The sequence below is a fragment of the Adiantum capillus-veneris genome, chromosome 13 (assembly GCF_014529385.1).
Source record: "Adiantum capillus-veneris isolate H3 chromosome 13, ASM1452938v2, whole genome shotgun sequence".
NCBI lineage: Eukaryota > Viridiplantae > Streptophyta > Polypodiopsida > Polypodiales > Pteridaceae > Adiantum > Adiantum capillus-veneris.
The window spans coordinates 130,400,757-130,407,758 of record NC_140943.1 but is presented as its reverse complement, the minus strand read 5'-3'; positions in this window follow the sequence as shown (position 1 = coordinate 130,407,758).

Genomic DNA, 7,002 nt, shown 5'->3' with positions numbered 1-7,002 from the left:
CAAATAGGGTTCTCTCTCTTCTTCTAGTAGGTCCTTAGCTAGCATCTCCTCTAAGCCTGTGGCTTCTTCCTTGTTTAGAGAGTCTTGACCACCTTCTCCTTTTGGGTTTCGCAGTATTATACCCATGACTTCCAAAGAGCTAGCATCCTCCTCAGATGACTCATCCTCAGATGAAGAGCAACTGCTTGTGCTCCATTCATCCATAGAAGTCTCCATCTCTAGGTCTTGTTGTCTACTCTGCTTCATGTCATACACAATTTTTTGTTGCTTTCCACCTACCTTATGATTTGGTCGTAACTCAAGGGAACCTGTCTCCCAATCTTGCCTAGCTTTCATAGCCATAAGCCAAGGTCTTCCAAGGATTAGCGGATAGCCCTCCCCCTTAGTTGGGATCACATAAGCATCAATTGAGATTGCCACACCAAAAGCTGAAACCTTCACTCCATTAACCTTTCCCACACAAGCCACCCTTACATTATTTGCCATCTTAGCTTGTAAGGAAGTTTGCTCGTTTCCTTCCAAACCCAACCTGTGCATTAATTTCTCTGTCATAACACAAATCTCGGTTCCACCATCTACGTACACATTGGAGACTTGCTGACTCTTAATCTCTGCATCAATGACTGGCACGATATCCTTCATGCCTCTTGCACTAATAGACCCAACTGACTTTGCCTTAGCCCTCCTGGTGCTGACCATCTTAGACCAGGTTCTACGCATCTTTGGGGAAAGGTGGAGGAGTTGCTGCCATGAAATCTTTGGTCCTTGCTTACTCACATCTGCTACCAGGTCGTAAGGTATGGATCCTACCCCAAGTGGAAAGTCTTCTACTCCTATGTGCCTCCTTGACCTACTCTTCCTTTTCTTGTCTCCTATCACTTGGGAGGAACCCTCATTCCCTTTATCCGGCTCTGAAGCTTCCATTTCATCAGTTCTTTGTCTCCTAACTCTCTTTATTGGCATGGCAACAGCCTCCTCCATTTTTTCTTTCCCTTTATCCTTACCATTTTCAAGACTTATGACAGAGACAGCCCTGTCCTCCCCTCCCGATGATAGTGGAGGGATCTCTGCTGGTGCTTGTGGTTGTGGAGGAGGGGTCTCAATATTTGGATTGGTGGAGCCACGTGTGCATTTTGTCCATTTAGTGGCCTAGCTCGAGGAGGAGTGATTTGCTGGCGAGGAGGCCGTCTTTGATTACCATTTCCTTGATAGCGTCGTGGATGGGGGCAATAATACATGCCGTGACCTACCTCTCCACAGTTGTAGCAAATGTACTCACGTGCTTGCCTTTGTCCTTCTTATCTATTTCGTTCATTTCCTGGCTAGGGAGCCCTTACACCTTGAACCAGATTGATGGACAGGCTCTCTAGTTGATTGGTGATTTGTTGAAGTAATTCTTGTTGAGAGGACTCTTGGTCTGTTGCTCCTGTCCCTGCTACTACCCTTGCCATAGGTTGAGCTAGCGGTGGAGGCTCCATTCCCCCTTGTAGTTGAGCTTGGAATTTTAACTTCCTATCCTTCTCCCTTGCATAAGTCATAGCTTTATCAAAGGTATTTGGGAATTTACCTTTTACCTTTTCTCGAAGGATGGGGTAAAGCCCTGCCAGGAAACAGTCCTTCTTTAGGCATTCTGGCGCCCTTTCTCCTTCACCTAGTGATGCACACCATTTCTCCCACAGGTTGGAAAACTTTCCTTCATAGATTCTATAGTCATTGGGTGATGTTTGGCGTAGCTCTAAGAGCTGTCTCCATATCTCCTCTGGAGGCTCATGGCGGCGAAATTCTTCGATGAAGGCCATCTTTAAGGACTCCCAGTCTCTTCTTTCTTCAGGTGCCAAAGTTTGATACCATAATTTTGCACCTTCCCTCAAGACCAAAGGAAAGGCCCTTAACTTAGTAGCTTCGTCATCCCTTCCCGATACCAGAAAGGCCATTTCCAAATTATCCAAAAAGTCTGGAGCAACCTCCCCAGGCTTACCATAAAAATTAGGGAAGGCCATAAGTGAGAGAGTAAACAATTACACAAACAGCTCCAATTTAGTTAAAAATAGAGTATGATAATTACAATTTGGAGCTTTAGCACAACTTAGCTCAAAATAGGATGAAGATCGACACATCAAAGGAATGGTAATAGTCTAGTAAGGGTAGAATGACAGGATGAGGAGAGCGCAAGATTTCCCCAAGTCTCTCGGCTCCAAACAACAGGGCTATTCTTTGCTGATAAAAGATTTTTCTATCAATACAAATATTCACACGGATATGACGGACAAAATGGAAAGGAAACATGCGGGGATCATCATTCTCATTATTGGCATCCATACTTACACACAAGAGCCTAGCTTAGTTGCACCACCTTGGGACCAATGAGCCTGATCATCCACAGAAGGTCAGCACCTCGGATCACTTCGACTCTTCCTGATGCATCTGTGAAGACGTAAGGCGTGATGGCAACACTTTGTACAATGCTGAGCCTTTTAGCAAGCAACAATTGGATGCTATTACCATAATCAACATGAAGAATGAAAGTGACACCATTAATGTGCAGCACATCATCAACTAAGATAGTTTCCTTAGATTGAGATAACTTCTTGAAAATTAGCAGCAAAGGTAGGGCAGGGAGGATTTTCACCCGGTCTCCAAAGCACTTTGGACAATATCCAAAGTGATCTTCACGCGGACAGGAGGTTGGCTTGGGATTGGTGGTGTCTGGATTCACAAAGTGCACTGGGAGCACTCGCAGACGGGCGGCAATCTTGTAGGCAAGCCTTCGCCTCTTTGCTTCAGGAGGATTTAGGGGTGAGAGTCGTGGTTGCAAGTTGGAGGTTGAAGTTGGTTGCTCACTAGCCTTTTTCTTGCCTGTAGTGGTCATGTAATCCCTTATTAATGAGATTAAGCCAAATGTTACCTTACGCTTGAGCACGCGCTGCGGCCTTGGGCCACTTAGGTGTAGAGGTGATCTTCCTCCTCTTAGTCGGCTCCTCAGGAAAGAGAGGTCTGGTGATGCTTTCTCTTCCCTTAATGTGTGTCACAGTACCTTCGTGTATGTTGATGTAGAATATTTCAAGCTCGTGTGCGTTGGAGGTTTCTGGAGCACTCATAGGTTGAGAGGAGAGGTATATCAAGCTCTTCTTCTCACTCTCCTTCGTTGGCGACGATCACGAACAAGGCATGTAGAAGAACTTACTTCTTGAATTTCAATGACACTGCAACCTGGTAACAAGACCTCGATGAAAGCTTTTAAGGCCTCTAAAGCCTCCTCCTCTTCTGTTCTCCAATTTGCAAACTCCTCACGCCATTCGTCCATGTTGTAGATTGCACATCTTCATTGCTTGTGGACTGAAGGTCTGTGTAGCCCTCCTCAGTGGGGGCACCAAAATGATAGTGGGAAAAAGTGCAGTGCAATCGGGTGGCCTCTGTACTCGTGCACACTCCACAAACCACGCCTCATGCAAACAAGCAAAGAACAAAACAAAGGGGGCACCACCCTAAATTAAGAGGTTTAGGGACCTCACACATAGTGCACATAGGCAAGTGAGACTTCTGGCATTATGATGGCATCAAAACATATGGCAAAACACATAGAAACGAAGCTTAGGGACCTTATGTAGCATATATATACACAAGACATCAGCTTAACAATACAACGGCATCTGATCATACATAACAAGGATATAGAGAAGCAAGCCAAGGATGGCATAATCCCTTGTCAAAAACAATCAACCCAGCAAGTAGGTATGATCCTACTAGAAACACATCAATACCTTAGAGAATGATGGCGAGGATGGTGGCCATGGAGCATGAGAGAAGACTCCTTATTTAGGTTTTAGGGCTAGTAATGTAGCATACCAGAGGGAGAGAGAGTAGAGCTCCATCCATAGCTCCTCGTTGTGAGCAATGTCGTCATAGTTTCGTTGCTTGGTGAAGTGGGTGAAGTCTTGTTTTTTGAGTGAGAGAAGGCCTCCTTATATAGGTTTCTGAGAGGGTTTAGGATAAGGGATAAACATGCTTAAATCCGCTGATTGGGGTTACTTTTTGCTTAGGGTGGTCAACAGATTGAGGTCACCTGATATGTCACCATCAAGATATTCTCTAGAGTGATGTGAGAGGGGAGGGTAAATGCTGATTTTTCTGATTGTGACACATGGGAATAAGGCCTTGACCAGCATTTAAGAGCAGGTAGGTGGCTGTTGAAACTGGAGGTTCTCCTGAATATCAAATTCGCAAAAAATCCTCAACCATGGCTTCTTTTGACATGTGTTCTTTGAAAAAATCAGCATGTCTCTTTTCAACTCAAAAGTCTTTATCCCTGTTGACTCACCTTTACCATAAGATTTTCCCTTTTTCTCCTCCTGTAACTGCATTGTTGATGCCCAATCACTGCTTCTAGTAACAGTGAACTGTTACTTACCAAATACTTATGGTGCAGTAAAAAATATTTACCATGGGTAAAAAAAGTTATTGTAGGTAAAAAGTGATTTGTATTTACCATGTAGGTAAAAAAGTTTACAGTCGGTAAAAAAGTGAAAACGGAGTATGCTGTGCTGTGAGTCCACACGAACATCCTCGTGTAAATTTCACTAGAAATTCACACCTAGAATGGGCTATTCTGTAAGATATAGGTTGTAGGCATGCATAAGAGCTCGTTCCCACGTATCTTCTGTCCATGGCACTTTTTACTCTTTGGTGCTTATGAAGTAGATTTTTCTTCTCTTTCGAGATCCCTTGGACTAGAGTATCCTCATCTCCCCAACAACTGACTGTGCCTTTATTGCATCTTCAGAAGGGGCCCTAAAAACCATGCATCAGGAATCAAGAAGAGTTAGACTTGTCTAATTTTCTAAAAGGATTCCAAGATGTGTTCATCGATGATATCCCTATGGACTTACCTCCAAAACGAGGGGATGATGACCATCGCATTGAGCTCCTTCCTGGAAGCTAACCACCTAACAAGCCTCCTTATCGAGTCTCACAAGCTCAACAAGAGTAGATCATGAAGCAAGTACAAGAGCTGGTAGACAAAGGGATGGTGAGGCCTAGTTCCTCTTGCTTTTGTTCTCCAGTCCTTTTAGTGCAAAAGAAAGATGGTACATACCGTATGTGTGTGGACTATCGAGCACTAAACCATATCACTATCAAAAACAGATTTCTCGTACCTCGGGTAGAAGATCTGTTTGATAAGCTACAAGGCTCTACCTACTTCAGTAGGATTGACCTTAAGAGTGGCTATCATCAAATAAGGATAGTGGATGAAGATATCTTAAAGACCGCGTTTCGCACAACATTTGGTCTTTATGAATATCTCGTCATGCCTTTTGGCTCTACTAATGCACCAACTACATTCAATCGTTTGATGGAGAAAATTTTTAGACCATACCGCAAATTCGATGGAGTGTTCTTTGATGATATCATCATCTACTCCAAGTCTTTGGAGGAACATAAGCAACATCTCCAAGTGATTTTTCAAGCATTGAGGGAGAACAAGCTTTTTCTCAACCAAAAGAAAAGTGAATTCTTCCTTCAAGAGATTCAACACCTAGGTCATATTATCTCTAAAGATGGAATCCAAATGGATCCATCAAAGTTAGAGGTAATAAAAGCATGGCCTAACCCAATAAATATACATGAGCTAAGAAGCTTTGTTGGTATGTGCACATACTATAGACGCTTCATAGAAAAATTCTCTCAAGTAGCAGGACCATTACACGACTTAACTAAGAAGAACGTTAAGTTTGTATGGACTGCTAAGGAGCAAAATGCTTTTGAAAATCTCAAAGAGAAGCTTACTTCCCAACCAGTCCTCGTGCTTCCGGATCTCTCAAAGCCATTTGAGGTCCAATGTGATGCTTGTGGTGATTGCCTTGGAGCAGTTTTGCTTCAAGAAGGGCATGCCATAGCATATGAGAGCTGAAGGCTCAATATTGATGAACGAGTCTTGGACATTTATGAGAAAGAGCTTTTAGTTGTTCTACATGCCCTAGACACATGGAAGCACTACCTATTGGGGACTCCATTTATCCTACGAACCGACCACCAAAGTCTCAAGTATTTCATGACGCAAACCAAGCTTTCCGACAAACAAATGAGGTGGGAAAATTTTCTTTCGCAATTTAATTTCCATATTGCTCACATAGCAGGTAAGCACAATCAAGTGGCCGATGCACTTTCACGACGACCCAAAGTTAATGCGGTGTCTATAGCTACTCACAATGATCTATCCTCTATGATAGATGAGTATGCTACTGACCCTGACTTTAGAGACATAATGTCAGCCTTTGCTTTGGGGAAGAAAGAGGAACCATTCACCTTGCAGAATGATTATCTTCTCCACGGAAATAGGCTATGTGTTACCCATTCCCTTCGTGAGAAAGTTATGTATGAATCCCATGCTCCTCCATATGCGGGGCATAGAGGTATTCAACCTACTCTCCGAGGAGTAGAGACGTACTTCTATTGGCCTACCATGAAAGTGGACATACAAGAGTATGTTTCAAAATGTGTAGTATGCCAAAAGACCAAGTATGATAGAGGGAAGCAACCTAGATTACTCCAGCCATTGCCTATCCCAAATTCACCATGGAGAGTATATCCATGGATTTCATCTTTGGATTACCCAAGTCTATCCATGGGAATACAGGAATATGGACTATAGTTGACAGGTTTAGCAAGCAAGCACATTTTATTCCTATCAAAAAGACTATTAAGGCACATCAAATGGCAACTCTCTTCATATCTCAGATTTTCAAGCATCATGGATTACCCACATCCATTGTGTCAGATAGAGATCCTAGAATGACCAGTAATTTTTGGAAAGGTCTCTTTGAAAATCTAGGAACAAGATTGAATTTCTCTTCGACCTATCACCCACAAACGAATGGCCAAAGTGAGATAGCCAATCTTACGATACTCGATCTACTCAAGACTTATGTTACAAAGTAGATCAACGCTCACAATGGGAAAAGTACTTACCTCTTGTAGAGTATGCCTACAATAATACCGTACATA